Source organism: Lycium ferocissimum, chromosome 11 (genome assembly GCF_029784015.1).
Source record: "Lycium ferocissimum isolate CSIRO_LF1 chromosome 11, AGI_CSIRO_Lferr_CH_V1, whole genome shotgun sequence".
Classification (NCBI taxonomy): domain Eukaryota; kingdom Viridiplantae; phylum Streptophyta; class Magnoliopsida; order Solanales; family Solanaceae; genus Lycium; species Lycium ferocissimum.
In genome coordinates, this window is record NC_081352.1 from 41,490,864 (window position 1) to 41,497,305 (window position 6,442).

Below are 6,442 nucleotides of genomic sequence, written 5' to 3' on the forward strand. Positions count from 1 at the left end.
TTAAATTTATTTTATTTATTAGCCATTTTTACCAGTATCATTAGTATCATTATTATTATTATTATTATTGTTATTTTTATTACCGGTATTATTATAACCCGCATTATAATCATTTTAGCATTTTTACCAGCTTATACACATGCATCGCATTTATCTTCGCATAATTAAATAATAGCGTTTATTTACTATTGACTTTCAAAACATTATTACACGGCTATTGCGACGCAATGTAATTTCTATTTCTTATATGAGCATTAATAAATACGTACTTTTATATTAGATAATATTTTGGCAGACGTTAACATATAGATTAATTAAACTAGGTCTTTTACTTAAATTCAGGAGCAAATTTTTTTTTTTTTCATTCAGCTCATATGTTTAACTCATCAACCCAAATTCGAACCCAATCAACATAAATATTTTCGGATCAGGCAGCCCATATTTTTATTCATCAGCCCATGTTTTATTCATGTACCATTTTATTGACCTAGTCTTCGCTATTATTCCACTATCCAAATTTATTGATTTAACCCGACCCGGTGGCCCAATTCTAATTTAACAAAAATGAAACCCCATAGGGTTTCATCTCTATCACAGCGCCGCACCCCTTCCCCAACCTCTCTCCTCTGTCTTCTCTCCCTCATCCATTTTTAGCAAAATTCAATACTTCTTTCACCATGGCAGATCTTTGCCACCCTATTTCGTGCAACACCTTTCCGTTTCCTTGTCGTCTTCTTCGCCCCTCTGCTCAGCCTTTCGCGCTGCTCTCTCTCTCTCTTCTCTGCTTTTCACGGCGGAAATAGCAAAAATACAGGCCTCTTTCGCCTTCCCCAGGCCACGCATGGCCGATTTGGGGAAGGCAAATTAATGCTGTGTACTCCCATCCAGATTCAAACGTTTGAAAGAGGTGAAACCCTGTTTTCTTCTCCCTTTCTTTTCTGATCGCGTCTGAAAGGATCTTGATGAGTTTTGTCCAGTTGTGGTTTCAATTTTTTTTTTTTACCAGTTCCCTTTCATTTTGGTCTGCACAAGGGTTTTTAATGGATTTTTGTCTTCTCCGCCAGAGTCTTCTGATCAACATCAGAAAAAGCTTCCAATGTTGATTTGAAACGGTTGACCAAAGATCCCGCCTAAAAAATCCGAAATCTTAGAGCAAACCCTAGAAGTTCCCCTATAAATAATCACTTTTGAAGTCAGAAAAGATATCTTTTTTAGCGGCGGAAATTCCCTAAAAAAAAAAAGAGAGAGGATTACAAGTTCCCTTTAGCTATCTAGGATGCTTGAAATATTAGCGTCTACTAATTCGGGATTTGAAGGTTTCGAGGTATATCGGAAGCTCGATCCCCACTTCGCTGCGCCCGAAGCAGGTAATTTTCGCCTATATCCGAGTTCGTATTCTCATTCAATTTTGGCTGATTCATGTTTTAGCTGAATTCTTGGTATGTCGAGTGGCGACTTGCTTTGGCTTATTTAGTTTCTTATTTTCATCTCTCTGTATGTTTATGAGTTTATGTGTGTCTACGTGTATTAATTTCGCGTTGTAGTTCTTGTTTAGTTCCGGTCTGCTGTTTAGTTAGTAACTCAGTCTTTGTTGTGTTATTAGAATAGCCTTTCATGTTTTTAGCTTAGTTTGATCTCTATTCAGTTGTTGCTTGCTCTGCTGGGTTTAAGTTCATTCTCTTAATCGATCGCTGTAGTTTAATTACATATTCATAGTCAATATGATAGGATTAAATATTCATGATTAGTTGGATTAATGTGGAGTATAGATGATCTGTGACTAGCATGTGGTCTGTTCGTGTTGATTGTTGAGTTAACCTGACGCGACATTATATGATTAGGAGAGGTCCCAGTCTAGTTCGAGATTAGACTTAAAGTTTATTAGTTCGTTAATTACGTATGGCATGTTTAACTGTGGCAGGATTGTGTCGGCTTCAAGGTTAATTTAAAACAATCTAAACTTAGTTTAATGTCACGTTGAATGTCTTATGTATTATTTGGATAAAACACGCTTAAATGGATATATGATAGTCTGATAAGCATGCTCTAGGCTTGGATTTGAGACTGTTGATATGAGAATCACAGAGTATATACCTCAAACTATGTTAAATGTGCTATGATAGGATAGTCATCCATGTTTGGATATAGTATACTTTTCTGCATCTGTCAAATGTTTCTAGCTTAGATTTGCATATAGAACCTAGTCCCGAAACTGGCTCATCTGTCTCTTAGTCAATCCGTTATGTTTAGCTGTGATGTTCAGCCGCTTTGTTTGTTGGGACCGTCAGGCTTACTCTTAGTCTGATTTCCCCTTTCTCTTTCATTTTACTCTCTTGTGTATTATGTGCTAAGTCTTGTTTGTTGTCTCTATGATTTAGCATGCTACTGGTCTGTTCAGTCATTGTGTTGTTTGTCATGGCATTTTAATCCCTGTTTCTTATTAGATGAGTTATCATGTTTAGTCGTGGTTTTAGATTTTGTCCCCCGTTTAATGTATATTGAGCATGTTGATCATAATGATCTAGTTTCCTTTCTCTTTGTTTGATCTGAGAGCCTCGGATGCCAAACATGATGTTTATCTCCCTTGTCTCATTTGCTTTGATTCTATCATGCTCAATTGAAGGTGTTTAAATTCCCGTTTCCTTTGGTTTAGTACGATCCGTTTAATTCTAGATTTCGGTTATGAGGTTCATCGCTTTGCGGCAGCCTAAGCTCACCATGTTTTGCTTGTACGTCTAATACCTCGAGCCCTATGGGTTATGCATGTGTGTTTAATACTTAATTATGACGTATGTATGCAAGTATGTATTATTTTGGTCCTGTATATGCATGAATGTTCCCATATGCCTCACCCTAAATTCTTTTTCCTTTCTGGAAAATGCGAATCCATATGTTAGCCTAGTTCATTATTTGGAAAAAAGGGGTCATTCTATGCCCTGTTTGGTTTCTGTTTATTTCCTTTTTCTTTGTTTCTCTTCCCAAAAAATGTTTATCATCCTAAAGCCGCAAGTTGTATTTGGTATAAAAGGGGCTTTATTCTTGTTATGTGGGGTTAGGTAGGAATTGGTTTGTCTTACTTGTTCGCAAGAAGGCTTGGGGTTTAAAACGTTGCACTTTGAAGATTCAGCTGCTGCCCTTGTCTAAAAAATGAAATGATGAGCAAATGCTACACTTGAAAAACAGTTTCTGCCTTGTTTGATCAGTTGTCATTGCCCCAATAGTTCATGTCTGCCTAAGTCTAAGTGTATACATGAGGTATACCTGAATATACAATATATATACATAATCTATTGAATTGCCTTAAGTTTATATTTTTATATATGTTCGATCTTTCGTCGATTAGATACTAATCCGTTTCCTTTCATTTTTTTTCTTATGCATGACCTTCGCATATGAGTCCGAGGGACTCGTCTTCCGAGATTCTAAGTTGGGCCGAGGCCCAACGCAAAATGTCCTCATCCTACCCATCACGACTATCGTCGCGGCAAAAAGGCAAAATATAGCAAAAATAAATTTTGGGCCAAAGCCCAATCGCGTGACTTGACCTGCAATTTCCAAATGGGTTGAATCCATTTAAATAACCGTCCCCTACGTGACCCTCTCTTTAAATGAAATTTCATGCCCATTTATGTTTTCCATTTCTTACGTTTATTTTGTGCAATTAACTCTTGTTTTGTTTGTTTTCTTTAGCTTAAATGAATTTCAGTAAATTAGTGGGTTTAGTAATGGGTCGTTAGGAAGACTAACAAATTAATTCCCCGAATTTCTTTTCTTTTTTATTATGTTGAATTATTTGCAATAATTATAGCATTTATATTTCTTGATTTACAAAATGGCATAGTTATATATTTAAGCTATAGGGCATCATAATTCACATTGACTATCTTAAAGATTTCGAACTATCATTAATATGGAGATAATAATAAGCATATTTTATAAACATTGTTTCTTTCAAAATTTATTCAATTATATGTATTTTATACCAACTTAGTCAAATAAGTTAGGAAAATAAAAGAAAATTCATCACCCTTTGCATCCTATTTATAAAAAAAGGAAAAGTTTAGATTAGACAAAGCAAATCTAATTAATAGAATTTTGAAGCTGCATTACTTTAACCTCTTTGCATTTTGTCTAGATTTTCGGTATATAATGTAATCTCAAGTTTAAAGTATCTAGTCTTTTCTTAAACAGTTTCTAAATTTTATTTATATTTCGCAAGTTTCAATAGTATATTATTTCACCATCTAGTAACATTTCTAAGCTATATTTAACCCCCTTTTTATAATTTATTACATTTCCTATAAGTTTTTTTTTTGGACGGCGTTATTATTTTTAAAAGCTTTAACATTATTTGGATGTCTTATTTTAAATATTCCTTTATACAAAATATTATATTTTCTATAAGTCTTATTTTTAAGATAATATTACTATTCTCGTTTTAAGTTTTAACAGCATTTAAAATTCCCATTTTAAAAGCATTTCTTTTATGCAAATTACTATATTTGTTTTGAGTTAGTTTAGATGGTATTATTATATCTCCTTTAAAACTTTAGTAATATGTACAAACTATTTTTCTTAGAAGTTAAGCATTATCTTTAATCTTAATTAATTAACCTAAATTTGGCCGGTAACCGTAGTTAACGGATCCTAGAGGATGCCTAACCCCTTCCTTTAGGATAATTAGAACCCTTACTAGAATTAAGATTGCGAGACTATTAACGAGGGGTTTAGTTAGCTTTACCTTAGTTAATAATTAGGTGCCCTAATTCACCTTAAAATCAATTAGGTGGCGACTCCTTAAAATAAAGCAAGTAGGAATCTCCAATATGTTATACCTAGTTTAACCCGTTTAAATGGGGTATAACACCATGCTAATACAAATTTTGATGGGCATCCTAAATAAGTTTAAACAAACAACATTTAACAATGATATTTTAATTGCTATAAGATATATAATGTACTAGGTCAGATAAGTTATCTTGGAGTTTCCTCAATGTCTTTAAGTAACACATAAGCAATCAGGTTTGAATCTAAATTAAAATTATCTGCTCGACTTTGTCCCGTATCCTATCAAGTGTGCTTTGGGTGGAATTTTGTGATTTTCCACGGACCGTCGAAGCTTAACAATTCCCAACCCCAACCATGGCTTGCGACCTTGAGTCTTTCGCTCACAAACCAACCTCCATACCATTTGTTTGAGTCATTAACCTTAAACTCCCTCATATCCTTATACAATAAATTTTTGTGCCCGTTGCAACGCCTTTTTGATGCGAACATCATTCCTTTTGCGAGACGCATTCGCCATCGTCATGAGATTTTTGGTTCAATCCACGTTTTGGCGACTTTGATCATCGTCTCTTGTGAAGATAAATGCATCCTCGTGACCTTGTAACTCGTCAAGATATGGAATATAGTCGAATGCTGCTTTGCATTGGGTTAGGAATTGGGTTTTAAAGTCATCGGAGGTGGTACGTAATGGTGAGTTGGTTCGGTTGGTTCGGGGGACTAAAATACGTATCTTCTTCATCCCTTCACTATCTTCATCATCGGTTACCTACATTATTAGTTGGTTCATCGCCTTCACTCTCTGATGTATCCACATAACTTGGATAATCAGCGTCATCTAAGAAAGGCCTCCTCCTACACGATAAAAAGCATATGTTAAATTCCAACTTCAAATATATATATATATATATATATATTTGTGTGTGTGATGAACCTACACATATTGAGAATGAGCATGGTGTGGAGAATGATCAACTCCACAAAACGTGTGTGAGAGGGCTGCCCAACATCACAGGTTGGTACCTTTGGCGAGTTTTGATAATATTACATTTGCAAGGCGAAATTATTATAATAATTAGCTCACCGATCGAGAGTTTTGATAATAATGAGGTGCTCTACTAAATTGAGATGATTGTCGATATTCTCGTATCGTGTCTATAACCCCTACAAAGATTTAAAAATGGTTATTTACTAATATGTACAATAACCACGTGCTACTACACAAAATAATAATAAAAGAATGTGTATTTACCAAGTTTGATTAAATTGTTGGGTTAGATTTTTCCGGCGGCACCACTCAAAATGTCCCCAATGTAAGAACTCTATCCTCGTAGTGTTAACTTGGTGAAATTTGTTCTTGAGGGACCTAGTATCTTTTCAACATACGTCTCAAGAACGTTAATGGCGACTAAATGTTTATTTTCTTGCGCATTCAAATAATCCCTCAAAGAATCATCATCATTAATATAATGCATACCGTAAAGCACTATACCATGGGAAACTGATTGTGGATATATGCCTGTTATAGAGATTTCATACTCATTTGGACTAATGTTCATTTTTTCATGTATGTAAGTGACTAGTGATTCATAAGATATTTCAAGTGGACATTTAACATGAACTTTTGGTCCTTTATTGTAGTATTGTACTATTGTCA